General features: G+C 37.7%; 1 pseudogene across 1 annotated transcript; it reads right to left on the bottom strand.

Annotated features, from left to right (window-relative positions):
* Positions 1-7,252: 7,252 nt before the first annotated feature.
* Positions 7,253-14,774, bottom strand: LOC147003963 (vomeronasal type-1 receptor 90-like; annotated as a pseudogene). The gene is made up of 3 exons (XR_015047622.1): positions 14,692-14,774; positions 12,354-12,608; positions 7,253-9,663 (listed from the first exon to the last, which is right to left on the bottom strand). The product of XR_015047622.1 is annotated as a vomeronasal type-1 receptor 90-like (transcript).
* Positions 14,775-17,193: the final 2,419 nt, after the last annotated feature.

Raw genomic sequence — 17,193 nt, 5'->3', positions numbered from 1 at the left:
CTTACAGACTTAGAAATGGCAATTAGCAATTTCATCCAGAATAACAAAAAACCTAGGATAGCGAAAACTATTCCAATAATAAAAGAACCTCTGGTGGAATCACCATTTCTCAACTCAAGCTGTACTACAGAACAATTGTGGTTAAAAACTTCATGGTATTGGTACAGCTACAGACAGGTAGATCAATGGAATAGAACTGAAGACCCAGAAATGAATCCACATATCTAATGTCACTTGATCTTTGACAAGGGAGCTAAAACAATCCAGTGGAAAAAAGACAACATTTTCAACAAATGGTGCTGTCTCAATTAGCAGCTATCATGTAGAAGAATGCAAATTGATCCATTCTTATCTCTTTGTACAAAGCTCAAGTCTAAGTGGATCAAGGAAATCCACATAAAACCAGTAACACTGAAACTTATAGAGGAGAAAGTGGGGAAGGGCCTCAAAGATATGGGCACAGGAGGAAAATTCCTGAACAGAACAGCAATGGCTTGTGCTAAAAGATCAAGGATGGACAAATGGGGCATTATTAAATTACAAAACTTTTGTAAGTCAGTCAACACTGTGATACATTTCACAATGGAATATTATTCTGTAATTAAAAACAGTGAAGCCATAAAATTTCCAGATAAATAGATAAATCCAGGTAAAATGATTCTGAATAAGATAACTCAGACTCATAGATGCAAAAATAGTATTTTCTTATATGTGGATTTTAGTTGTTAAATTGTTTATAAGCAAGTTATAATCCATATACCCACAGAGGTTAGCTATAGAAGGAGAAATAGAACAGAAAGTGGTAGATGAAGGGGTGTGGATGAACTCAACCTCATCAGCCATTCCCAGGGTACAGAGGAAAGGTGGGTCAGTCTCCTCAGGGAATGGTGACTACAGGTGTATCAGCAACCCAGGAGATTGTGTAGAAGGACATCTTGTTATTGAAATAGGGAGTCCAGATTAGGTTGCTCAAGGTGAGGGTTGGGGAGGCAAAAGCATTAGGGAGGAGGTGCTTCATTTGGGGCAGGGGCCTTACAACCATATCAGATAGATTAGTAGACTGCTGGTCACGTGATTGCTGAGAAGCCAGTTCTGTGGAAGGGAAACAGAAGGCTAACCTTCTTTATCATCATGTGACCTTTGTATCTATGGAGTTCAATAATTGCAATCCAGATTTGGGTAGGAAGTGATCTCACTTCTGCTGTGCTCATGGGAGCTGTCTGGGTTATAGGCAGAGGTCTATTGTACCTCATCTGGCTTGGGAGGCAGCATGTTGGGGGAGGAGATGGAATTGGAGGAACAAACCAAAAAGGCTAGGAAAGTGGGGGCAAGTAAGGTATTACAAGGAGGGATATCTGTAACCAAGGAACATTGGGAGAGTAGATGGAAACTTAATAGAGTAGAAGCTTACATACTTACTCACATACACATGAAGGTGATTTAAGTGAAATCACCAAATAACAGGGAATGCAGAGCCCCAACTGAATATCTCTCATGGCTAAATGAAGCTTCCAGTACCAAGAATGGGTTATATTTAATTGAGTTGTTGGCCAAAGATACGGCATGGAAACCTCTGTATAATCCAGGCTATTGCCAAGGCTCCTGGTTGCTCTTCACAAACTGATGATATGGCCTTCTTGCTGAGAAAACACCTGTGCAAATCATGAAAAATGAAAAATTCAAGCTGGTCAGCTATGTAGATCCTTCACCCCTATGTATTACTGTTCATGGAACTGAATGGTATCATGCACACTACCAAAGGAAATAAGTAAACACCAATCCATCTACAAACACTTCAATCCACAATGGTGGCCTGCCTGCAAGATATGCTGGTCAATGGTGGCACAAATTTTGTGGAAGTAACCAACCAATATCGAATTTAAAACTTATATTCCATGAGATAGAAGCTGTACTTCACACTGCTGTGGGTCAAGAACATGAGATCAGAAGACAGGGGCCTAGGGAAAAGCCATATACTACTATTCTGCTAGAAGAATGTAGCAATGAAATGACTCCCAGTGACATTTTGCATTACTCATAGACTCACAGAGCTGTGTCTTGCTCAGTCATCATTGGAGAAGCTTCCTCTTGAGGAAGTTGAAAACAAATGCAGAGACCCACAGAGCCTGAGAAATCTTGAAATATTCAAACCTAAAATCTTTCCCCTCAAGGCTCAGGGAACTCTGTGGAAAAGGATGTAGAAGGAAAGTAAGAGACAGAGGGGTGGATGAAACTGAGAAAACATGGCCTTGTAAACACAGCACATGAACACACATATCAATTCAGAGATGGTGGCAACATGCACAGGGCTTGCACAGGTCTGTAGCAGATGAGATCCTAAAGCTAAAATGAAATATGGACACAAGCCCGCAACCTATTAGCAATCCAGAAATGGACTGGATTTAAAAATCACTTGATAATGAAAAGTTAGGTTTCTCCAACCTAATCTCACCAGAGAATGAAGCACCTACTTTTACAGGTAGGTTCCTTCCTTGCCCCGCAATAGATGGCTAACTCAAAACATTATTGATGGAACTTTTATAGGTCCTTTGTGCTTATGTTATGGCTTCTGTTTTTAAGTTTTTATAAGATTCCTATTTGTGCCAACCTGTGTGTTTCTCTGTCTGTTTGTATTTGTTGTGCATTTTCTCTGGTTCTTTTCTTTCTGTTTTGTCCTATTCTGGTTTATTGGTTTTTGTTTTATGTTAGTACTGTTTGCTGGAGGAGATTTGGTGAGAAACTGGCAAGAGCAGGGAGACATGAAACCCTACCCAGAATATATTGTATAAAAATATTTGTTTTCAAACTTTGGTGTGAACTCTACAGGCAGTTCCACAGCACCTAGAGGAGGCTCCACTCCTAGGTGCTTGAGCATGCCCAGGATTGTAGAATCTGGATTAAGTAGGACACAACATCTGTTCAACACCACTGGGAGTAACTGGGAGCAGCATGATCCACACCTGACAAGTGGCTTGGGATCCTTTCTGTCTGCACTGGTCAACCTTGGGCTTGAACTCTGCACCCAGTCTGACTGCACCCAGAGGAGGCTCAAATAATAGGCTCTCCAACACACCAAAGATTGCAGAATAGCAGGACCTAGGCCACACCAGGGTTTAAGAGTCCGAGAGACAGACTGACACCCAGGAACTCTGACACACCCAGAATCTCAGGGTCTCAGAATCAAAGAATTACAGAATCACAGGATCACAGGATCACATAGACTGCTAGACTCTGAGGAGTTCTAACACAACCAGGATTACAGGAAGGACAGACTGCAGTCAGTTATAGCAAGGGCAAATAGCACTAAAGATAGTCACATGGCAGGAGGCAGCATAAGCAACAAAAACCAAAGTTATATGGCATCATGAGAATCCATTCCTCCTACCATAGCAAGTCCGTATACACCATCACACCAGAATAGCAAGACTCAGATCTAAAATCACTTCTAGTGGCAATGATAGAGGACTTCAAGAAGAACATAAATAACTTCCTTAAAGACATAAAGGAGAACACGGGTAAATAGATACAAGCTCTTAAAGAAGAAACACAAAAATCCCTTCAAGAATTACAGGAAAACACAACCAAACAGGTGAAGGAAATGAACAAAACCATCCAAGATCTTAAAATGGAACTAGAAAAAAATGAAGAAAAACATTTTGGTCCAAGGATAAAGATGCAGGTGTGCACTACAGTAAGGCAAGGCCATGAAAAAATTGTTGCTTTTAACTTAATATTTATATCCTTCTATAACTCCCATTTTCTGTAACATTTCTTCTCTGATATAATTTTCTAAAGAACAAAGCTTCTGTTAGGCAAAGGACATAGTCAAAAAGACAAATCGACAACTTCCAAATTGGGGAAAAAAATCTTCACTAACTCCACATTATATAGAGGGCTAATATACAAAATATATAAAGAAACCAAGAAGCTAACCGTCAAAAAAGACAAACAACCCCATCAAAAATGGGGTATAGAAGTAAACCAAGAATTCAAACAGAGGAATCTTGAATGGCTGAGAAGCACCCAAAGAAATATTCAAAGTACTTAATGATCAGAGAATTGCAAAACAAAACTACCCTGAGATTCCACCTTACAGAAATCAAAATAGCTAAGATCAAAACCTCAGGTGACAACACGTCAGTGAGGATGTGGATAAAGAAGAATGCTCCTCCTTTGCTGGTGGGATTGCAAACTGGTACAACCACTCAGGAAATCAGTTTAGATGTTCCTGAGAAAATTAGAAATAGATCTACCTGAAGACACAGCAATACCATTCTTGGGAATATACCAAATGATGCCCCACCATGCCATAGGGGCACGTGTTCCATTGTGTTCACAACAGGCTTGTTTGAGATAGCCAGAAGCCAGAAACAACCCAGATGTCCAGGACAGAAAAATGGACACGAAAAATGGGGTTCATTTACACAGTGGAATTCTACTCAACTATTAAGAATGAAGACATCCTGAGTTTTGCAAGCAAATGAATGGAACTAGAAAAATATCATCCTGAGTGAGGTAATTCAGACACAAAAGGATATGCATGGTATGTACTTACTAACAAGTGGATATTAGCCAAAAATACAGAATACCCAAGATACAGTCCACAAAACTCACAAAGGTCAACAGATAGTAGGGCCCAGTGTAGAGGAAGAGGTAAACATGATGTGGTATTGGGTGGGGAAAAGGATTCAAGTCCTGAGGGCCAGCAGAAAGAATGGAAACAGGCAACTTGGGGAGGTAAGAGGTTGGGGAACCCTCCAGAATGTACCAGAAACCTGTGAGGTAAGAGACTCTCAGGTCTCAAAGGGTGGAACCCTATATGAAATGCCCTACAGTGGACAGAGGAAACTTGTAGAGCCCACCTCAAACAGAAAAACAATGCATCAAGTGAGATATGGGTTGCCACCTCTACTGACTGGTTTTATGTGTCAACTTGACACAGGCTGGAGTTATTAACGAGAAAGGAGCTTCAGCTGGGGAATTGCCTCTTTGAGATCCAACGGTGGGGCATTTTCTCAATTAGTGATAAAGGGGTAGGGCCCCTTGTAGGTGGTAGCATCTCTGGGATGGTAGTCTTGGGTTTTATAAGAAAGCAAGCTGAGCAAGCCAGGGGAAGCAAGCTAGCCAGTAAGTAACATCCCTCCATGGCCTCTGCATCAGCTCCTACTTCCTGATCTGCTTGAGTCCCAGTTGAAAGAAAGATGAAATTTCAAGACCTGTAAGCCATATAAAGTACTCAGAAATTGCTGGTTGTTTGTGAGCCTAGAGGCTGCCTGGGGCTGAGAACAGAGAAAAACAACCGGGGCATTCCTGGGAACAGCTTGACCATAAAGATAAAGAGGAATGTGAGGACATAACAGGGCTATCGGAACTGAGTTAACAACTCACAGAACCCTGACACCCTGACCTGCATGTATTCTTTTTGCTGACATGTAATCTTTCTGGTGATGTTTGAATAAGCCAATAGTGTGTCACTATGCTGAATTCCCCACCCATAAGCTCTTTACCCCATAAAACCCCTAACTTTTGATCCTTGGGGTCGAATGCATTGTCTCCTGTGTGAGATACATTTCGACCTGCAGCTCTGTCATTAAACTACCTCATGTGTTTACAACAGGAAGGATTCTTGTGTTTCGTTGGGTGCGGCCACTCTCCTAAGACTAGAGTGGGGATCCCCGAAAGGGAGTCTTACACAGTACTGACATCCTTTGGTGATAAACAGCAATGTGGAAAGTGTAAGCTGAATAATCACTTTCCTCCCCAACTTGATTTTTGGTCATATTTGTGCAGGAATAGAAACACTGACTAAGATAACATCCCACAGTCAAAACTCTAACCAAAAACTATTGCTGTCTGAAAGAACTGCAGGGTAGAAATGGAGAAGAGACTGAGAAAAAGAAGGTCCAGCGACATACCCAAAGTGGGATACAGCTCAAGGGAAGGCTCCAAGGCCTGACACTATTACTGAGTCTATGGAGTGCTCACAAAGAGGGACTTATCATGACTGCCCTCTGAAAGACCCAAGAAGCAGCTGAAAGAGTCAGATGCAGATATTTGTGCTTAACCAATAAACAGAAGCTGCTAACCTCAGGGGTTAAATTAGGGGAAAGCTGTAAGAAACTGAGAAAGAGGGAGTATAAGAACCAGACATCTCAATTAACCAGGCCTCCCCAGATTTCTCAAACGCTGGGCCACCAACCAGACAGCATATATATACATATATATATATACATATATATATATATATATATGTATATGTATATGTATATATATACACACATACATATATATATGTGTGTATATGCGTTTATATATGCACATATATATGTATATATGTATATATGTGTATATATATGCTGTCTGGTTGGTGTATGTATATATATATATATGTACATATATATACATATATATACTGACCACAACCAGACTCTCTCTCTCTCTCTCTCTCTCTCTATATATATATATATATATATATATATATATATTTCTGTAATCATGCACGAATAACTGTCAAGTTGATTGTTACACTAGACCTGCTCCAGAGTGTAGGAGTATGAATATTCATGTGCCTGTGCCTATTTGACTAATATAAAGCATCTTAATTCCTTTCCTTCCTGTGTGGTTCACAAAGAGATACCCAGCTTAGCCAGCGAGGCTTCTGGCTGACTCACCAGAGAAAGGAGCAATAGCAATAAATTCTTTTACTCAATTCCCTGCTGCTAGACAGCACGTGTTAATCACCAGATATTAGTGCTTATTAAAGCACAAGTAATAAAAAATTTAAACAGTTCAGTTTTCAGAGCTTAAGGAAGCACAGAACAGTAAGGAAGAGTTTAGTTTCCCTAGAGTTTCTTTAAGCATAAAGAGTTAAATAAAGCACAGAGAGATATAAGGAGCTAAAGAAAGCACAGAGAAAAGACGCCAGCAATTTTAAACTATAGAATAAGCAAGAACATTTGCAGGATTTTTTGGAACTTATCAGCAGGCATTCAGTTGAGTTAGAGAGCTTGAAGGCCAGAGATGCACAAGTCTTTAAAGCCATTTCGAAGTCTGTGTCCCACTTGAACCCAATCCAGGCCAAGAAGGCTTCCAGCAAGCCAAATTTGTCTCTAGGCTTCCATGTTCACATGCACACAAATCCTTCATGTACATACACATATACATGCATGCACCCATACACAAAGAACATGTCATACATCATGTTTATATATGTACACAATTTTTATTTATCAATATTTAAGTAAGGGTGAAATGTTTGAAGTAAAATTATTCAGGCACATGAAGATTTCATATAAGACTTGTTAAGTACTTAATACTTATTAGTAAAAACTGGAAACTTTAAACTCATTACTATTATGAAACCATAGAAATTATAATTAGGACTCAGAGTTAAAGCTACAATAAAATATTTATAACATTCTTGATCATTTAGAGTAAACTAAAAAATATTTTTTTAAAAAGCTTTTAAAAGTTGCTATCAGCAAGGATAATCTTTTGAGAAACATTGACATCAAGGGAATGTTTATGATAAAGAGTAAAATAGAGGTACTAAAAGAATTCCTGAAGAAATATGAATTTATGATGTACAATGAACTTGAGAACCATATACTTCTTGTTAGCAGAAATGTCAAAGGAATGAATAAGCATAATACTACAAATTCTATTTAAATCATATAAAGAATCTTGCTTTGCTGCTTGAACTATTAAACACTTTAAGAAAACTTTGTTTTTTAGGGAAAAAAATATTGGTACTGCATCAGCATGGTGCCTTACAAACATCTGTACCTCCAGATCCAGAGGATCGTATGAGTTCTTACACCTCTGTGAATAGCAGGAATGCACACATGCATACATGGCAGTCCAAAACTGATACATACAAATAAAATAAATAAATTTATTTTTAAATGAGGAGAAAATTACACTTTTTAAAAAACCTGGTGGCATAATTTTTGCATATATTTTAGCATCATGCTTATTCGCTTATCAGAACTGATTTGTACCAATGGAGTAATTGTGGGAGAGGCATTCATCACAAACTTCTGAACAGTCAGGATGACTGGGTCATACATCCATAACAAGACTGAGGAGGATGAGATGATGAAGTCCACCCAGTACATGACCACAAAGAATACCACCAGCAGCAAGATGGTCTGTGTGGCCCTTTTCTCAGGGGAGGCTCTTAGATGGCTGATGCTATGAAGATGCTTGCATTGCCTCTGATGTCTGAACAAGATAATCACAATGTATGTGCTTGTAGTCAGCATGACTCCTACAAGAAATACATCTCTTAAGGTTGTCATGGTTAAAATCAGTCCCCTGATGATGTAGTTCATGGGGAAGAGTGAGCAGTATTTAGTCACCTTCAACTGGTTGGTCTCACTCATGTTGGTATAAGCACCAGTATAGATGATGTGGTTAATGCTGAATGACAAATTGAAAGACCAAAAATAGAAAAAAGAATAGATCATGTATTTTTTTAGTTTATATTTAAATTTTGCCAAAAGAGAGGTATTGGGACTGATCATCACAGCCTGGAACACACTCAGGAGGCAGGTGATGCAGATAGAGAGGCCTCTCATCACTCTGTTAATGTAATAAGTTGCCTTACATATGAAGTCATTGACAATGTTCAATGACCCAAGTAAATCTGTAAGCCAAACATTTCCTCCAGTGAGAAACATCATTATGTGAATTAAGGTCAATTGACAGGAGATCAAGTCCATGGGCTTAGATCTGTGACACAGGATTATCATAGTGTAGAAAAAAAGAAGAAATATATTGGCCATAGCTCCAAGCCCAGCTTGGAAATAAAGGATATTATTTAATGAAAACATAATCATAAAGTTATTCATTTTAAACACATAGAGGAAGCATATTTCAAATATCTGAAAAAAATATTAGATACATCAAACTTATGATTCTCTGGTTAGTATATCTACATCATTGTTCTTTTCAGATACTTATTTTTATTGGATATTTTATTTACTTACATTTCAAATGTTATCCCCTTTTCAGTTTTCCCTCCAGAAACCGCGTATTCCATCCTCCCTCTCCCTGCTTCTATGATAGTACTCCTCGACCCAACCACCAACTCCCACCTCCCATCCCTGGCATTCCCTAAATTGAGACATCGATTAGCTACATATTCTTGATTACTCTCTCTAACTTTTGACGTTCCATACTGGACATCATTTCCTACATATCTATAAATCTCTCTATGTATCATCTCTGTATAGAATGGTATAGAAACTACATGCAGACCTAGTCACATCTATATAGAATGCACACTTTGTGTGCCTGTATTACACCTGAGCCTCCTCATATCTTAGAAATCCAGTCCTATTGACTTAAGCCACCTAATTTTGTAGTTAACACCTAAAAATATAGTGATGAGCACAAAACATAAACCACACACATTTGTACAAACAAATATAAATTATGCTGAGCTGGGGAAAAAATCACAAAAGAAATATAAAACATCTCATCAGTCACATATTCCATAATTTGTTATACCGAAATTTGAAACTCTCCATGTCATGATTAATACTTCTATAGGAATCACAATGATAATTTATAACAATCCCAGTGATTTAGTCAGCAAAATATAATTTTTGATTCATCTGTTTTTGTTTCTTTTTCCAAGAGATCTTACACCTCTCAGATCTGGAATAAAATCAAAAATAAGGTTGGAGACCATTAGTGTAACTCCACACCTATTAAATATTTAACCATTAACTATGGTTATAAATAGACCTAGGTATCTCCAAGTTTAGTTCTCATCCCATTTAAACCTTTTGTGCGATTCTACTGCAGGTCTAAAGAACTGTTCAACACATATATTAGATGTCTTTTATTTTGCAGGGGAAAGGGAGGTAGATCATTTCTAATGGCATTTCAGCCATCCCTGTTGTTGTTTCATCTATCTAGTGCCTTCTGTATTTATCTCTCTCTTTCATTTGTAAGGTTCCCCCATCCACTTTTCCATTCCCCCACCAGAGCAATTGTGTTCTGCTATGCTCTGTTAACTTGCTCCCACCTTCTCCTGTATTTATGTTTCCCTCATTCCCTAAGGAGGCCCCCTTTACATTTCCATTCTCAGATCCCTGTGTCCTACAATTCTCCTTTACCCTCTTCCCACCTTCTTCTCTCTCCACCTCCTTAATGTGCCCCTCTTGCCCAATTCCTTGATCAAACGACTTGCACTGTTCTATTACTTGCTCCTATATTGTTAACTATAACCCCACTCTTATCCTGGCAATTGTACTATTTTATTTTCCTGAGTTCCATAGTTTTTACAGTCTACATAATCTCATCTGAAGATGTGAAGCTCGGAGCCTCCTGTAAAAGAGAACATGTGATGCTAAGACACACACAGATTTCAACACATTATGACAAAGAAGAACTCACCAATGATGACCAGATAGTGATTCTGTTTTAGCGTTACTGTTTTAAAAGACATTCCTTCTCATGAGTGAAAAACAATGTTCCCAGTGCTATTTTACATCATCAGCACCCACAGACTTTTTACAATTTATTGCAACAGTCTTACCTTTGATGCCTATGTTAGTTATTTGGCCTGATTGCCCGTGTCATTATTTTATCAAATTAATTCAGTACAGCGAGACCAGCTTGTAATAGAGAAAGAGAAAACTACTACACTTACACAGATTCTTGTGTAAAAAGAGGGCATACAATTATACTTTCAAGTTCACTATTATATTTACTTATATAATATTGTGGATGCATGTATGTATGGAAATAACAGAGAAGTTAGTGATGAGTTCACTCTAAAACCTCTCCAGGAGTATAAAGCCTTATGTCATACATTTTGCATTTACATCATTTTTGCTTACTCTAGAAAAGGAATCAGTTCATTCCAATTGCCAGAGCCAAACATCTGATTCTTCCACTGACATAAGCTGACAGTAGCTGCACTGTGATGTTCTGTTTTCAAAAGCTCCAGGACAGGAGCAGAAGAGATAGCTCAGTGTGAAGAGCACTTTTTGCTCTTGCGCAGGACCTGGGATTGATTTCCCAGCAATGACCTGGTGGCCCATTACTATCTATCACTCTAGTTCCAGGGCATCCATTCTCTTCTGATTCAGGCATGTGAGTGGTGCATTAACATACATGCAAGAAACACACACATACACACACACACACACTCATATGTGTGTGTGTGTGTATATATATATATATACATATATATATATGTAATATATATATGTAATATATATATATATGTAATATATATATATATATATATATATATATATATATATATTAAAAGCTCCAGGATAATATTTAATTCAAGTGTTGGTTTCCAAACTGTAAGAACTGTAAGTCAATTCAAAGTTTAAATTTGCAAATGGTCAAACCATATATGTATAATCCTTTATTATTAATTATACATGTACAATTTATAAATATGTGACATGTATCATATGTAAGCCTTATAAAATGATATCAAAGTAGCTGGAGAAACGGCTCAGTGGTTAAGAGCATTGACTGCTCTTTGAGAGGTCCTGAGTTCAATTCCCAGCAACCAAAACGTGGCTCACAACCATCTGCAATAGGATCCGATGCCCTCTTTTGGTGTATCTGAAGACCGCAACAAAGTCTTATTTATATATGTTTATAAAATAAGATAAAATGAATCTTTTTTTAAAAAATGATAACATAATGAGATAAAAGAGGGTAATCTAAAATGATTTTTTTTCTTATCCCAAAGTTTTGCAATTCACCTTTCTACTTCAGTCCACTGCTTTACAAATGCTTATCACACACAGGAAGTGATGCATCTTCTAATTCACCAAGTGGCATCTTTCTCTGGGGTTCACTGCACCAGAAAAAGACTAGAGTTGCAATGGATGCACACTGAGTTGTTAACATATGCATGCACTTAGAAAAGTCATTTGTTTTATTTGATAAAAGTTTGTAATGCTAGGGTCAATCTAAGTATGATGCACATTCTAGGAACACTCTTAACTGAGACCTACAAGTCCTCAAGCTCTGTGTATTCTTTGCTCATTTGTTTTGTGCTGATGCAGCTTGACCTTGCTATATAGCCCAGGATGTTCACAAATTTACATTTCTTTTACTTCAGCCTCATGAGTGCTGAAGCTACTGGTGTTCATGCCAATCTGAGACTTTTAATTTAAATTAGAAATGTTCAGCAGATATTTTTATTTGATGACACTGAAAGTTCCATAACTGAAGAATCATAAGATTTATACCAATATAATGTTAATCAGGAAGTTATAGAATAAAAGAAAGGTCACAGATCGAGTCTACAAAACAATACAGTGCCAAGAAGAATCGGACCCACTGTGGTACAGTGGACACTCACTAACCTTGCAGTCTGTAGTAGTGTTCAGGTATGGGCTGCTCAGGCCAATGTGAAAACACTGGAGCAGGCTCAGAGGAGACACTGGAAGTATAGTTGTCACTGTTTCTGGCTTTCCCATTAGTGTAGGTTGTAAAATTTAGTTGTAGGTAATAAAACTCAAAGTGTGCCCATCAACATTGGTAATAGTAGAGAAGCCATCACTATTAAATTGACCCAGACCAAAAGATTAAGCAGCCTGAAAGCATCTGTCTGAAGAGACCTGAAAGAAAAGAGACCAAGAGCTTCTCTCTTCATAGCACTACATTCTTCCAAGAAAAACCATTTCACCCCTTCATTATATCAGTATTTGACTTGAGAACAGTCTGGTTTTATCAGTTTCTGGTGACCTTTGCCTTCTGCTTTGTGGAGATTTAATAAGTCAAGGAAAATACAAATATCCTACATCAAAGGTTTCATTACCATTTTAAGATTTACCATATTTAGTGAGTTATAACCAAAAAGCTGTATGCCTGCTCACAGAGAACCTGAAGTGAGTATGTGACTTTCAAGTGAGAAAATAGATAATGTTGGCTGATGTGCTGTCCACTGTCAGCAGCAAGAATAAGTCTTTAGTACTCTCCGGAGATAAAGCCCTTAGCCACCAAAGCTAGTTCCATGGAATCTTTCTAAAATATATAGACAGCATGAATAAATCCTGATCACCCTATTAATTAGGTATAAATTCATAGCTATTACATGATCGTCTTAAATACCTTAAATGTATGAATTATGCTTTGAAAATTGAGTTTAGTGCAGGTGTACCTGAAAGTACAAGAAGTTGACTAGAATAATACATTCTCACAGTTACAAGCCTGTTCCCTGAGATTAGGCAGCAGCAGTAGGAGTGTTCCTGCAGAGACTGTTGGGAAGCAATCGCACTAGGAGCTTCATCACAAGTTGCATACTGTGAGTTTGGGAAAGATATGAAAATATTCACTGGATAGTGTGTGTGTGTGTGTGTGTGTGTGTGTGTGTGTGTGTGTGTGTGTGCATGTGAGTGTTTGTGTGACATTATTGGACTACTAGGCCTACGAATAGAGGAATAGAATACTGTATGCCAGTGCTGCTACCATGAGTAACTATTAATCACTTGAGTGAAAAACTGAGATATATAAAATATTTTTGTTAAATAAAGTAATTATTAAGAAAAATAGAGAGTGTGTCATCTGTTTTCTGGTTGTCTTCATGAGCTCTTGGGCTCTTGCTAGGGTACTACTGCAAACTTGTTCACGTAAATTATTCAAACAAACTGAAAATTCTGAAATGCTTGTTAGCATAAACTCGTATTTATATAAAAGTTGTTTTTTGAGGTGAGGGTTGATACTCTTTGACCTGTGACTTAAGAAAGTTATTGGCATTATTTTGTTCCATCTATGACAATCCTGTCATAAATCTACATTATACATTTTATACTTTGATTTTGTTATATTTTTCTTTGTGTGAGAGATAGGTTCTCACTCTCTAATCAAAGTAAAGATGCTCTTGCCTTAGTTTTGAACATGCTGGGATCATAGGAGTATGATACCACACCTGCCTTCTTTTATTATTTTAGTCTCATATACATTATATATTATAATTATATATTAGTAAATGACTATTCTAGCAAAGTAAAAACTGACTTGTGATAATTGACAAGTAAACTTGAATTTAATCGGTATTTTTGTGAATGTGTATTTTATAACTATTAGAGGAAGCATTGGTGGTTTTGAATTTAAATAATTTTATACTATTTGAGAATTGCAAATTTTCTTCTCATGGCTAATGTAAAATTTATGCTATTAAATCAATATCACTGTTATAAGGTTTGATTTAGAAAACTTGAAATATTAAAACTAAATTTATTTTAATTAAAATGCTCAGACTTTAACTGAAATCTGCAAGATTATATTTATGGGAGAATAACTTTTCAAGAATTTAGTAAATGAGTAAGGTGAGATTTTTTCAGATACTTTAGAAATACCCAGAATAGATCTAATAGAGCCTTTCCTGATTCTTCTACCCACCATTTTATTCAACCTCTATGCTTTCCACAACACTCTCCTTTCACTGTCATTCATATATATATATATATATATATATAATCGTGAAACCATATTAGGTAAAATCTAAGTTATTTTTAAATCATTACACTGCTATTTCTATGCCTACAAGAATCTGTTCTGTTTGCTTGCTTATGCTACAGAATGGCTCAAAAGTAAAATTCTAAACAAGAAATTTTCTAACCTTTTATTACAGAAACCTGTTCCTATAGTACCACCTACTTACAGTTCTCACTATTAATGAAAAGAAAAAAATTCACTCACCAGCTGGGCCTTTGATGAACATCCTTACAGAATGAGGCCCTTAGAAGTAGTTATATGGCAGGAATGTCATCAGCTCATCTCCCTCTAGACCCATAGTTATGGTGTCACCCGGAGAAGGGAGTTTTCACTTGAGATGGTAACAAAGTTGAACCATCAAATAGAAAAGTGAACTTCTCTACTTCCAGGAGAACAGTAGAATAGGAAAAGCTGAGCTCTGGCTTTCCCATGTGTGAGCTATTCTCTCCAGGCTATATCTATATCTGTCTGTATGGATTAACTGATTCCAGTCCTTGTGAACACAACAAAAGTAACAATAATAACATTTCTTTTTAACAGAAGTACAAAAACATTTCAGATTCCCCAAGGTGTCCTTCCTTCTTGGAAAAGTTTCCACGTAGCCTCCATACTTCAAAGTGTCACCAGGAAATTAATAACACTGATGCTAAAATTAAAAATATGTCACCTCCTCCAAATACACTTAGGAAAAGTAAGTGTAAAAGTTTCTTAAAGAGAACACAGTGGTGAGGTAAAGGAACTGTATCCTCAGTAGAAATGGGCTGTGGGGCTGGGATGCAGGTCAGTCTGTAGAGGGCATGCCTCTGTATGCACAAAGGATGAATCTCTGTGTGTGAAACCCAGCACCACATAACAGTAACTAATGTATACATTACCACACATAGTAATGTACACATATGTAATTACTATACTCAGGAAGTAGTGGTGGGAGGATCAGATATTCAAGACTGTCCTTTGCTACATGGCCAGTTTGAGGCTTCTGGGAGATCATGCTGCATTTCTCCACCAGGAGGATAAAAACTCTCCCTCCTCCATTGTTTAAACAAAAGACTCCAGGCTCCTGTTATGCACTGTTCTTCCATGCCTACTCCTTGGCCAACTCTGGTGATTATATTTACAGGATACTTTATATCACATACTCAGATAAAGAAGGAACTGACAAATGTCTCTTGGTGTTGACACATAACTGTCAGTGACTCCTTTTTTATAGTTTATAATAACGCTACTTAAGCTCTAATTATGACTGCCACCTTGGTTATTCTCTTAATTCAAATTCATCCTATGCTTCAATGGTGACATTTGAGCAGACACGATGGACCAATGACATAAGAGCATCCTTCACCAAGGTTCATCACAGGCATTCAATCTCAAGGACCCACATAGTAAAAGGAGAGAATATCTACAAGTAGGTCACTAACATGCACATTTATAATGTGGGATGAAAGTGCACACCCAATAAAGAAATAGTGAAAAAAAAAGGTGACTTAATTTTTAAATAAAAAATAAAAGTCTTCCAATAGGTTATCAGCTAAGAATAAAGTGGAAAGAGGCTGAGGAAAGGGAAATTCACAAAATTTGACAGAAATTTTTAATTGTTTTTATTTAAGTGTTTATCTTTTCTAAAAATATCATAAATACTGTATTTACAAAATGTCTCCTAGAAGGAGACAGGAGAAGGAGAGAGTTAGTGGGGGTGAGTTAGGAAAATTTGGAGGGGCAACTTGGTAGAAATTATGTAAAATAAATTTAATACAACATTGAGAGGCCCTTAGCTAAACCGAAATAAAGATAAGACACAAATTGCAAATATTAGACCTGAAAAGGGAGCCAATACAACAGACTCCAATGAAATCAAGAAAATAATAAAGGCATTCCTTTAAAATATATATTCCACTATACCGAACAATATCTTACTTCTGCATGTACACAGAGAATCCTTTGTGCTACACCAACTAACCCACTCCATTTCCATAGCTCCTATGTATTCCACCAGGGTCTAGCTTACTTAGTACCCCTGACCTCCTTATCCACACCTTTTCTGCAAATTACCAGATTTAGCCTAGGTCCCATAACCGGGATACCAGCTTAGTCTGGCATTCCCTGTCTGAAATGAAGAAGACACTGAAAAACCCAATAACTCAGTTAGAACACTCAAAGGAAAACATTATGAATAGAAAGAATCAAGCAGTAGACAGATTATCAGATCCCGAAATTAAATTAGGAGATATGAACCGGGACCTGAGACTGCATTAGTTAGGGAAGCAGAAAGCCGGCCTGAGTAGGGCCACAAGCCTCTTCGGGGCTGACCAGCACCTGGGTGGCTGGAGCACAGGGTCGGCTGACACCCGCCGGCTGCCCACAACACTCGCCACAGGATTTTGAGACTTCTGGTGAGTGGAACACAGAGTCTGCTCCAATCTTTAAACAGTGACAACAATAACAACTAATCCCAGAGATTACCAGATGGCGAAAGGTAAACGTAATAATCTTACTAACAGAAACCAAGACAACTCACCATCATCAGAACCCAGCACTCCAACTTCGCCCAGTCCAGGGCGCCCCAACACACCGGAAAAGCTAGACCCGGTTCTAAAAGCATATCTCACAATGATGGTAGAGGACATCAAGAAGGACTTTAATAACACACTTAAAGAAATACAAGAGAACACTGCTAAACAGGTAGAAGACATTAAAGAGGAAGCACAA

The sequence above is a fragment of the Mus caroli genome, unplaced genomic scaffold (genome assembly GCF_978045245.1).
Source record: "Mus caroli unplaced genomic scaffold, Mus_caroli_1 scaffold_7, whole genome shotgun sequence".
Lineage (NCBI taxonomy): Eukaryota > Metazoa > Chordata > Mammalia > Rodentia > Muridae > Mus > Mus caroli.
This window is presented reverse-complemented; position numbering and strand designations above follow the sequence as displayed.